Source organism: Haliotis rubra, unplaced genomic scaffold (assembly GCF_003918875.1).
Source record: "Haliotis rubra isolate DU_JTF1 unplaced genomic scaffold, ASM391887v1 Scf18, whole genome shotgun sequence".
In the NCBI taxonomy this organism is placed as follows: domain Eukaryota; kingdom Metazoa; phylum Mollusca; class Gastropoda; order Lepetellida; family Haliotidae; genus Haliotis; species Haliotis rubra.
The window spans coordinates 3,432,220-3,445,559 of NW_025765780.1; the positions used below are offsets into that span (position 1 = coordinate 3,432,220).

At 37.0% G+C, this 13,340-nt stretch overlaps 2 long non-coding RNA genes across 2 annotated transcripts; both read right to left on the reverse strand.

The window, feature by feature from the left end:
- Window positions 1-6,384: 6,384 nt before the first annotated feature.
- Window positions 6,385-7,474, reverse strand: LOC124273385. The gene is made up of 2 exons (XR_006897635.1): window positions 6,884-7,474; window positions 6,385-6,851 (listed from the first exon to the last, which is right to left on the reverse strand). It is a non-coding gene; the product is annotated as an uncharacterized LOC124273385 (long non-coding RNA).
- A 2,604-nt stretch (window positions 7,475-10,078) lies between these two features.
- Window positions 10,079-13,281, reverse strand: LOC124273384. Its single transcript, XR_006897634.1, has 2 exons — window positions 10,641-13,281; window positions 10,079-10,542 (listed from the first exon to the last, which is right to left on the reverse strand). It is a non-coding gene; the product is annotated as an uncharacterized LOC124273384 (long non-coding RNA).
- Between the last annotated feature and the right edge of the window lie 59 nt (window positions 13,282-13,340).

Here is a 13,340-nt window from a genome sequence, read left to right on the forward strand (position 1 = left end):
TGATATATCTATCCCCCAGCCAGACCTCAACCACTGTCTACGACACCGTCCTAGTTTTGCTTTTGAGACGACTCCTCCTACCTGTTTGTTTTTATAGGTGAGGTGAGGTGAAATTGGCCTTAACGTCGTGCTTGAGAAAATTTCGTTGATATGACAACGTGCATGCGTGTGTATGTGTATGTGCGGCTGCTTGTACTAGCCCAGACTTAAGCTGGTTTTATAGTGCTAGCCCACTGAGATACCATGCTGCAGTGTAGCATGAATACCCCACTCAGACACATTATGCTGACTCCGAGCCGACCAGTCCTTGTTGTACCCATTAATGCCGAACGCCAGGCAGAGACCAACAAGTACCATATTTTAACGTCTTTTGGTATGACACCGCTCTCTGGACTCCCTTTTCACATTATGAAATTTTGACAACACTGGACAAGCGAGAATGCTGTCAAGGTCCCAATAAGGCTGGAGTGTGATCACAAAAAAAGTGCATGTGTGTGTGTGAGAGAGAGAGAGAGAGAGAGAGAGAGAGAGAGCATGTATGTGTCTGTAGTGTGAATGTTGTGTTGTATTGTGTAGTGTTTATGATGTGTGTTTCTTGTGGTATGAGGGGTGGTGGGGTAGCCTAGTGGTTAAAGCGTTCGCTCATCATGCCGAAGACCTGGGTTCGATTCCCCACATGGGTACAATGAGTGAAGCCCATTTCTGGTGTCCCCCCATGATATTGCTAAAAGCAGCGCTAAACCATGCTCACTCATTCTTGCCAGGTCATGCAGTCAGCTTGGTGGACAGTGAAATCTGTAGGCAGTCACCTAGGCCTGGCTCGATTAACTAGTTGATAGAATGTCATGGTGATCCTCCCGTGTGTCTCGTTGCTCATAATATCAATCACAGGATTGTCTCATCCACACCTCATGATTACAAGCTTCAAGTCACATACCTGTAATATTGCTCACAGTGGGTTGGTGGTAAGTGTTCAGTTAAGCCATACTGTGATTGTATCCTGATTGGTGGTGCTAACATTTTGGAATAAGTGTTGGATTTTATGGTTTATGGTTGAGATTTATCATCCCAAACTGTGCTCCACTGGAGATATTACTTGTGTGAGATCAAATGATATCTCCTAGGAGATATCATTTTGACAACAGATTTTGTACAATGCCCTGACAATGCTATGATGTCGTGAACTTGATGATGTCACAATGCTATGACATCGATGCACTGCAAGTCTAATGGCAGTACCATGAGAGATGAACATTTTTCATTGAAAACTATTTGAGAGTGATTTTTTTATGATAAATAGAATCTTATCCTCGTGTCTCCTGATATCAAATATATCAACACTCGTTGATAAAAGTAAACATTTAGCAAATTAAGCATTTGTAACTTTATCAACTTGTGTTCATATAATTTATATCAGTAGACACTTGGGTGATATTCTCTATATATGTGTCACCTTGACTCTTCCATTGTAAGGGTCGTAGGGTAGCATAGTGGTTAAAACGTTTGCTTGTCACGCGAATACCCAGGTTTTATTCCCCACAAAGGTACAATGTGTGAAGTTCATTTTTGGTGTCCCCGCCATGATATAGCTTATAGCTGTGTAAAACTAAAACTTGCTCACTCTTTCATTGTATATGTGAATGATCCGTGACGATCCAGGTTAGAATTAGTCTTCAGTAACCCAGGCTTGTCTTAAGAGGCGACTGACGGGATCGGGTGGTCAGGCTCGCTGACTTGGTTGACAAATATCATCGTATCCCAATTGGGTAGATTGATGCTCATGATGTTGATCACAGGATTGTCTGGTCCAGACTTGATTATTTACTGTCTGCCTCTATATAGCTGGAATATTTCTGAGTGTGGCGTTAAACAACCAACCAACCAAGTATATGTGAAGCGGCCATAAAAGTTCCGAAACCTGTGCTTGGATTTGAACCACTGACCTGATCCAAAGTCAGTCGCCTTGTCCACATGACCAAAAGGTAAGTTAGTCATCCGTGGGATGACACCACTCCCTGCTACATATAGGTGTATCCAAACCTCGGAGGTTTGAAAATAGAGTGAAGCAAATCAACAAGAAATGAAAACAAAAAAGTCAGAGTTATCGTCATACGATCCATTTTGTATTTTATTAAAAATGCACAAAAGACAATTTTACACAAAGCTTTGCTCTGCCATTGGTATGTTCTAAAAATACAGAGATAAATACATCTGTGCCCATAAGGACGACAATTCTAGCAGTAGAAATTATGCATCAAACACTAGGATGAAAGTCAATTACCTCACCCACATACTGGAGTTACCTGCCCTTTGGTTGCCTCAGGATTAGATGTACTGATCACCAGCTTGGTGGTTGAAATCCATTAGGGGCAGATAACTCCAGTTGCATTCAATGACTTGACCTTGACATTAGCAACATACATAAAGAGTTACGATAACTGCTACATTCATACCTAATAATAGTTGCATATTACAGTTAGTAGTTAGGCTAAACATGAAAATTGCTTCACAAATTGCACTTGAAAATTCTGAATATAAATCACAACATTTCAAAGTTATAAGTAACAGATAATCTAAAATGGTTTTCATAAAACCATGATTTCTAAAGAGTAGTGTAAAATAGTTATAATCAGCCCTTGGAGCCAAACACAAAGACACAACATTTATAGCTGCATTGAATCAGTAGACAACCATAGAATCATAGTTGAACGACATTATCAACCATACTCCATAACACATGCAGAAGAAGGGCCTACCTGTCTGTTAGTTTAGCCCTGAACTAGGATGTGTAAGATTGACAACTGGCTTTGCTTGAACTAATAGAGGGAGGGAGACAAAAATGAAAGAAGTCAATTACTAGTAATATATAATTGAATCAACCGTCCCTACACTACTGCTCATAAATCACTTCCTCACATCTGGCCTTAAGATCTACTACAAAAATGAGAGTCTGTATTAACTTTAAACCTGGTTAAGATTCACGCAGCAAATTTATTTTCTGTAGTATGAGGCATCTTGCAGCGGATGCTTGTTAAACAGGTTAATTCATGGTGAACCGTATATTTTTTTCATAAGTGTCTCACAATTAAAAAAATTAATTTCTTATGCATTCCACTTCTAAATGCCTTTCGATGACAATGGACTTGAAAAGTAATTTCATCAAGTTTGTAGTTTCTTACCCTCAATTGTAGTACTTCAGTTCCCATTTTAGATTTACATTAGTTTTCAGCATAAAAATTTTGATTGATTTATTTTCTGATACAACCAGGATTTGTTGGAGGAAATTGATCCACTTAATGCCATCCTAAACACCCCAACTTTTCACAGAACCAGGGCTTCAACATTTTATAATATTCACAGACAGAATAAATAACTGTAATCAAGCAGAAATTCAAACTTTGTGTGCAAAAGAATAATTCTTACTATAGTGACAGTTTGAATGATGTGAGGACAATAATAGCTCAAAACAGACAAAATAATGGTCTATTTCTGATATAAGTGTGACTACTCTTGCAGTATCCATTAATCTGTGATCATTATGAATTTTTAGATACATGTAAAATATCCTTTCTGAATTCTTTTTATATTAGGTTACACACTGTTTATACTGCTTGACTATCTAGTAGAGCGTCGATGTGTGAACCAGAACAAGATATGAAGTTCAGCTCGGTATTGCATTAATCATGTTTATAGATCCACTGCAAGTTGGATTCATATCATAGAGATTTCTAAAAGTGGGGTAAGATGAATTTACTAAGTGTATTATTCATAGCATACTATGTTAGGTACTGAAATTGTTGCTGATCTTAAAGATTACCGCCAGCTATGTGTCTTTTCATTCCATTTGGTTTTCTGATCACATAAATTGGACAATTGTGAAAAAAACATCATTGTGAAATTGCACATTTTCCCCACATAATTGTTTCTGGCAATCTTATATATTAATGATATATTAATCTTAAAAAATAATCACAAAACAAAATATTGCCTAATGACCAAAAACATCTATGGAAGTGTTCATTAGTAATTTAAAAAATACATGTGAGTAACATGACCTGTTGGGGTAGACATATCTTTTTGATAGATTCTTCCCGTCCCAAAGCATATAAAACTATCACCGCAACATGTAAGCTCTACTTAAAACAAGAAACCAAGTTTGACAAGAGCTACAGAGAATACTTCTTGGTTACAACTAGGAGAGATGTTTCAATGTCGGTTCTGACATCATACCAAACACGTTAGGACAGTGTTGACGCGTACACCATTACCAGCTGTGATAAAGTTGTTCATTATAGTTGTCCATAAATACCTCTAAAAAACTAGAAAAAAAATAAACCTAGGAGTTTTATGTCATTAATGCCAGTCTTGAATCTCATTTAAACCTGCACACTCTGATACGTCATCTGTATGTGAAGATCTGATGATATCTTTCTGTGAATCCTGACTGACCTTCAACGACCAAGTGACGGTTGCATGGTTCTCTAAACGATTGGACAATTTGTCAGTTTTCTTCATTTGATTCCGAAATTTTGATTTGAATGAAAGAAAATCACACAGTTGGATATAGGATATAGACGGTTTGGAGCTGGGAGACATTGAGGGAGTAAAAGATATCCATAACACTATAAAGGTGTGACCTTTATTATTCACATTTGGAAATCACCAATCAAGTTTCTTTTCAAGATACAGAAATCAGATGCGTTTTGAATGCTTTGCTCATTAGTAATGAGAATTAGGAAACGTTGGAGGTGATCACTTCATGTGGTCGCCTACTGGGGCTTTATCATATCTTCACGCGGAGATTTATCATATTGATCCAAATTTCAATCCTTTTCAAAGCTTTCATTTAATGTTCATTTGGAATACTACTTATTGCTTCTAAAGCACTGTAAAATGTAACCTGATCAATCAACTCTTTCAAACTATTTAAAAAATCCTATTACATTACAAATTTGTTAATTGCTTTTGCAATTTGAAACTATCAATCAAGGTTTATGTGTTAAAAGTGTGACGATGCTTTTAGGTTTTAATCGGGGGTAGCCAAGTGGATAAAGTACTCCTTCATTACACCAAAGAACTTGGTTCATTTCCCCAGTTGGATATAGGTTAGCTCATTTATGGTGTCACTTGCTGAAATATTGCTGAAATACTGCTAACAGCAGCAGAAAACCATCTCACGTTTAATGTTAAGTTTATTAAAGACATACAGAATGGTTTAACTCTGCAACTGACAAATCTATACTTTGTGTTCAGTTGACAGTTTTGTTTTGTAATAATTTCCATGGACAGTCTCAGAATCTGACAGAAAATCTTGAGTTCTTACGAGAATGTGAAAACCTAGAAACAATCAAGACGAACGTACATTTGAAGCCATGATCATCTTTTTTTGTCCAGCCATGTACCTGTGATGAGTGAATGGTTAGATACTACTGGTTATCCTAACGAACCAATATCGCTTTCTCAATGTTTTGTACATTAAAAATACACTTGTTTATCTTTCTTTAATAGATACAATTCTTTTGTTCAACAATGGGAATGCCACCTACGGGTTGATCTGCCCCCTCACAGTCTTGTGCTTCAGTGTGCTGAATCATGACAAGCAAAATAATGGCTGACATAAAGTGTTGGACCAAGTTCCCTCTGACCCAAACAAGACATTCTACCCAATACACAAAATAATGGAGAAATATTTATCCCATGTTAATCATCTTAACAAATCCATAATATGGTTTTGTAAACATCAGTAATGATAAATCAAATAACCCACAAGCATAAATCTTAAAAATTGTTTGCAATTTAAATTCTGTGAATTATGATATATATACACTTGCGTAACCTTGATTTGTGGATATAAGGGAAGTGCAGCGAAAATCATATTTTAAATGCATGATTTCATTTTGCGTACTCACTGATTATTTCATTAATTGATTCAGCAAATTGAAAATGCCTAATATTCCACTTGTGAATGAATCGTTTGTTTACTTAAGCCATTTCCAGTCATCACCCATTGTGTACCCACAAAATGTGACGTCACGTTTCGTGGATTATGTAGTCGGTTACTTTTTATCACTATGTAAGGCATCCCATTGCAGTAAGTATTAACACCTAGGAAAGCAGATGACAAGATGTGAGAAGGTTGGCACTAACAGAATTTTTTTAACTTTAAAAAAAAATACAAGTTGGTATTGGTGGCATTAGTGATCTTGGGCTATTTATCTCAGTGCTGGACAATTAGATATAGTGTACTTACGTGTAATGCAGACATTCGGGACATTTGCGACGTCATACAAGACTTAATTTACGAGATAGCATGATAATTACTGTGATCCACGAATCAAGGTCATCCACGAATTTAGGTTACAGTTCTGTATATAAATATTTTAAAAAATCTTGATTAAGATTTCTTCACAAAACATCTTGCCAACTGCTCCGCAGCTTACACACACTATGGAGGGCAGATGATATGACGATGTATGTCACTCGAGGAGATGACGTATTCAGACTACACAATCTGTGATGTGGAAGTGTCTGCTTAGATTACTTACTGTACTATAACACTGTACCTTGTTACACATACTGTACTATAACACTGTACCTTGTTACACTTACTGTACTATAACACTGTACCTTGTTACACATACTGTACTATAACACTGTACCTTGTTACACATACTGTACTATAACACTGTACCTTGTTACACATACTGTACTATAACACTGTACCTTGTTACACATACTGTACTATAACACTGTACCTTGTTACACATACTGTACTATAACACTGTACCTTGTTACACATACTGTACTATAACACTGTACCTTGTTACACATACTGTACTATAACACTGTACCTTGTTACACATACTGTACTATAACACTGTACCTTGTTACACAAAGCAATTGTAGCACTATGATACCGAAGTTGAACACACATAAAATAGCTACCATATAGTTTGACACAGGCTTTAGACAGTCGTTGCGCTACAGATGGCATAACTTCCATATAGTTTAACATAGGCTTAGTGAGTGAGTGCGTTTAGTTTTACGCCGCTCTTATCAATATTCCAGCTATATCGGGTCAGTCTGTAAATAATCGAGTCTCGACCAGACAATCCAGTGGTCAACAGCATGAGCATCAATCTACGTAATTAGGATGCAATGACATGTATCAAGTAAGTCAGCGAGTCTGACCACCCGATCTGTTGCCAATGGGTTTAACATAGGTACGCTTATGACAGTTGCAGCACAAAGATGGGTTTAACATAGTTTAACACGGGCCTAAGTGAGTCACAGGACAGTGATGGGTTTAACATAGTTTAACACGGGCCTAAGTGAGTCACAGGACAGTGATGGGTTTAACATAGTTTAACACGGGCCTAAGTGAGTCACAGGACAGTGATGGGTTTAACATAGTTTAACACGGGCCTAAGTGAGTCACAGGACAGTGATGGGTTTAACATAGTTTAACACGGGCCTAAGTGAGTGGACAGTGACAGTTTAACAGGGCCTAAGAGTTTTAACATAGTTTAACACGGGCCTAAGTGAGTCACAGGACAGTGATGGGTTTAACATAGTTTAACACGGGCCTAAGTGAGTCACAGGACAGTGATGGGTTTAACATAGTTTAACACGGGCCTAAGTGAGTCACAGGACAGTGATGGGTTTAACATAGTTTAACACGGGCCTAAGTGAGTCACAGGACAGTGATGGGTTTAACATAGTTTAACACGGGCCTAAGTGAGTCACAGGACAGTGATGGGTTTAACATAGTTTAACACGGGCCTAAGTGAGTCACAGGACAGTGATGGGTTTAACATAGTTTAACACGGGCCTAAGTGAGTCACAGGACAGTGATGGGTTTAACATAGTTTAACACGGGCCTAAGTGAGTCACAGGACAGTGATGGGTTTAACATAGTTTAACACGGGCCTAAGTGAGTCACAGGACAGTGATGGGTTTAACATAGTTTCACACGGGCCTAAGTGAGTCACAGGACAGTGATGGGTTTAACATAGTTTGATATGGGCTTAAGACAGCCATTGCACTATGATGGCTTAAACATAGTTTTACATGGGCATAAAAGAGTAACAGGACTATGATAGGTATAACAAAGTTAAACATTGGCTGAAGGGAGCTGTTGCACTATGATGGGTTAAACACAATTTAACAAGGGCTTAAGACCGTTGCAACTCTATGATTTACATAGTTGCCATAGTTTAACATTAGACCTTCAGCCTTACATCAAACATAACTTTCACAGTTTAACACAGGCTTAACACAGTCGTAGCACTACGATGGACATTATAGCCATAGTTAAACATTAGACTTAAGTCGAACACAACTTCAACAGTTTAACACTGGCTTTAGACAGCACTACAATGGAGATGACTGCTGTAGTTTAACATAAGACTTAAGACGTTCACAACACTAGGATGGATGTAACTACCATAATATAAGATTCAACCTTACACAACCACTGCACTACAACTGCTTTGTGAAACCATGGATGTTACAGTTCCATAATGTTTATTTAAAGCCACGCTGTGCAATATTACAGTAACATGACAGTGATAATAAAATTATCAAGTCTGGACCAGACAATCCAGTGATTGAAATCACGAGCGTCAATCGACTCACCATGACATACTATCAAAACCCAAGTCTGACCAGCTGATCAATCAAGTCAACTATTACATCAAGCATAGGTTGCTGAGCCATCGAATCTTACCCAGGTCACAGTGACACAAGGCTCCCAGTCAGGTCGCAGTGACACAAGGCTCCCAGTCAGGTCGCAGTGACACAAGGCTCTCAGTCAGGTCGCAGTCAGGCACAAGGCTCTCAGTCATGTCAACATTAGACTCATTGATGTCCAGAAACCTACATAGTACCTACATTGCTTTAGTTCAAATCGGCAAAATATAAACTCAATAATTATATAATAATATAACATATATCAGTTTACGATATAAAATATGAATCTGAACAAGCAAAAAAGCTTGGAACTGCACATTAAAAAAAGACTGTAAAGAAAGGCATGTTAACAAAAAGCCTAGTTTTTAACATTTTAGGGGCATGTAAAACTTTCAATGAACCATCAACCTAAGCAGTAGTTTGCTGAAAATAAGCAAAATATGCGTTAAGACAACTGACAACATAACGCAGGTGACATTTCACAGCGTAATAAATATACATATAAGGAGGCAGAGCCTGGTACGAAGTGAACAGTAGGAAACTGACACGAGGGATACATCACTATACATATGTACAACATGGAGAAAACAACAACACAGGGAAAACCATTAAATACACAGTTTTTCTTCACAAATATCAACAAAAAAGACAAACTACCACCACACGTTGTATTTGAGATATATATATGTTAACAAAGATAATGATAAATGGACTATCAGCATTTCCACAAGGCAACGCTATACGTTGGGTTGCCAATATGTTGAAACTAAGGCTAATTAACGGGTGTAGGTTGAGCATACATGCAAAACACGAGACTAAATACCCTGAATATATCTTAATGACTGCCATAAGGACGTCCCTCTGTACATGCTAATATTAGACAGCTGCAATTATGTATACAATTTTTCATAAGATACATTTTTCTGGAAAGAAAAAATACAGGAAGTGTCATTTATAATATAATTTATGAAATATAGGACTACAATGAATTAATTGACCATATTTCTCGACAGACAAAATTCAGGAAGTGTTGTTTTATATTCAATAAAATTGACAAATGTGGTTTTAAGATATAGCGTACTTAATTACATGTAATTGTTAGATTTTCATCCAAAATTATAACAAACGTGAATCAATATGCAATATTTTTATGTGTGTCTTTATGTATATTTTTTCAACAACCTGATTGTTGGATCTGTGTACATAAACAGGCAAGGGAAATGATTTCTGTGAAACTTGCAGGTTTCGTAGGAATACATTGTGCAGGTCTTCATGGACAGAGAATGAAACATACACTGTGCCTTTTATTTATCAGCTGGTTTACAGAGGTTTTTGGCCTGAACATCAGTGCAGGTGTTTCATAAAATAAATAATAAATTCAACTTTAGATCAGCACTGTTTCTAACAGCGAACAAGTTTAACATGGCAAGATATCGAAAGATCGACTGGGGCTCAATTCTTTTGGGTCTGAACAAAACTTTATAGGCTTGTTATTTCATCATACCTACCGATATTCTCCAGTTTTCTTTATTCACATATGAAGAAGTAGTGTCCAACTAAGTTTTGTCTTAGTCCATTTTTTCTGCTGCGTAGTCTTGGAAACCAACTGACAAAAATATAAGGTGATTTTTTTTCTGACAGCAAATATTATAGGACAAAACAATAATGCGAGCTGGGATGTCTGGTAATGACGAGGATGAGGATGAAAATCTAATATCAATTATCTGGCCTGTATAAAGTACTTCTATATCATTCTGGATATTGATGTAGTCAAACACTGTTGCATTGGACTCATTCTACAGTTGTGTTGAACTTTGGATAAGGTGAAGTATATCCATATGTGGCTTCAACCTCATACAACAGTGTCTGAATGTGAAGTATATCCATATGTGGCTTCAACCTCATACAACAGTGTCTGAATGTGAAGTATATCCATATGTGGCTTCAACCTCATACAACAGTGTCTGAATGTGTTTAGATATCCAGGTATTAGATTTAAAGCAAGTCCACTGCATGAAATTATACTGGAACCTTTCATCTCAAAATAGACAACAAAATCTAAAACACATCACACAGTGTACGTTTTTTGGTGATAATTTTCATACACTAAAATTACACTCTTTACAAAATAATCTATGAATCTGCAAAAAGTTGAAACATCATCGATGAATACAAAGTGAACAGGAAGATGTAGCTTGGGATGAACTTTTAGTTGACGGTGAGATCTCCAAAGTCCCTTCACAGCTTCAGTGACAAATTGTGTTGTTTCAAGTGATAAACAATTCCAGAAATATTTACATTAGTCTGTTTTACAGTTTCCAAAAGAAAAGGATAAATGTAAATACCGTACAGTAGAAGGCATGTTTTTTTTTTAAACATAATATAAGAAAAATATATATAATGTAAGTGAATATTATTGTCACACATGTCAGTGTGAGCTTTCATATCAAATGGTATTATATGTCATAGTTGATATTTTACATCAGATAAAAGCACCAGTAAGGGCATAATAATGTCATACAAACAAACAAACAAACAAACATGTGTTAAATTCAAATTTAGCTTTTTAAAAAAAGCTGACTAAATGTCCTCTTTGACCATGTCAAGCCAATTTAATTGGCTGAACTCAAAATAAAGCCAATTTGATTGGCTCCTTAACAAGCACAGTCAGCCAATCTTATTGACATGGATGAAACAGCCAATTTGATTGGCTGAAACACCCCAGCAACCAATTGTATTGGCTAAGATGGACCATCAGGATATTGTTTGGCTGATTCACTGTATCACAGACTCAAGTCTCATCAAACATGACAGTGTTGTTGCCTCCAGTAATTCTGCTTCTGATGAGATGAATTGACAATGGGTTTGTTATATTTTCACCAGTTTGCATCACAGAAGAGTCAGCAGGAAGAGGCTGCCTCAGCTACCTTCACAGGTTGAAATATGCTACCTTTCAGTTAAATAAGGCTCTTGTTTAGTAACAGGTTATAGATCTGACACTTGAGTGACAAGACTTGACATATAGGACCGGTCAACAGGCATGTTCTCTCATTAATGAATCTGATTCACAACATAAGAGGTTAGTGTTCTAACTGCAACAACTGTAAGGTTTACTTTCTTCAAAGATATTTGCATTTATTTCATTATTAAATTAAATCACACATTCAGCTTGTGAAAACATATTTACTTGAGCTTGATGCACTTAAAGTGGAGCAAGAGACCCTCAAGCAGAGTTCAGTGCTAAGCACTTAATTGACACTGGGAGTAGACAAGGTTCGGTTTTGATCCCTACCATTTTCAGATCTGAGAACATGCTGTGCTGAGCAACATTTAATGTAAACTCACACACAACAGGAAAATGGAAGTTTATAGGCAGGTCTACTGTTGCCCATTTAAAGATGCATCAAACCAAATATTTGAGATTAGTTGTCAAGAAGTATACTTGGGATTATTATTTGAAGTCTGTGTCATCACATCTTGTCCTTTGGGGAAGATATGAGAGTGAACATCACTCAATATTGTACACAATATATTTCCTTTCATGTTAACCTTTACAACTCTTGTCTAAATTCTATTTTGTATGGAATCAAACTGAGGGGGAAAATGAAAACATACTGAGATTGAATTTTCTGTAAAAGTAAATTGTTCAATGTAGATGGGGTAAGAAATGAATTTGCAACCACATGATCCCTACTGTATTTGAAACGTTGTAAATTTGTGACCTAAAAGGCAAATATATAACAGATAAGATGTCTAAGACAGCCATCAGGTGTTGTATATTTTTAAAAAGATTTGACTTTTTCACATTTTTTGTATACATCGTAAAAAATACATTATTAATTGAAAATCCCACATATGATAAAATCAATGGGGAAGTGTTGTTTCTTTTGCCCTTCAGTTTATATTCATGTGACATTTCATTTTCATAATTAATTCAAATACTACAATTTTGCAACGAAGAATAAATCTCAGAACTAATTTTTCATCGCAAGGACGAGAATCAACTCAGTCATACCCTCCCCTCCGAACAGAGGCTTGTCAAAGGTATATACTTTCCGCAAAAATACAGCAATCAAATACATGATCGTAAAATACACAAAACATCATCGCTGCTGGTACACCAATGTCCATCTGACACACAGACAGGACTTACTGAAATATAACTTGTCAACACAACACGAACAAACTCACCAGGGTTGCGTTCAAAACTGAAAGGCCACAGCAGTGGTTTGAGCCTAGACAGCTAGTCTGACCTACTGATGGATGTCTTGCGTGGGCTCACAAGGGCACAGTCTTTATTAACAGTGCACATGAGTTTGATGATTCTGGAATCTATTTATATTTTTGACTGCTGAATACTGACTGACTGACTGAGTTTGGTTTTACGCCGCTTTTAGCAATATTCCAGCAACATCACGGCGGGGATCACCAGATATGGGCTTCACACATTGTACCCATGTGGGGATTCAAACCCGGGTCTTCGGCGTGACGAGCCAACGCTTTAACCACTACGCTACCTCACCGCCCGACTGCTGAATAAGAACATATATAATACTTATTTTCATGCCACTCAAATTTAAATTCACTTTATCTATGGGCGCTTCGAGCATGCATTATGCGTGGAGAAATGCGCATTACAAATGGACTAT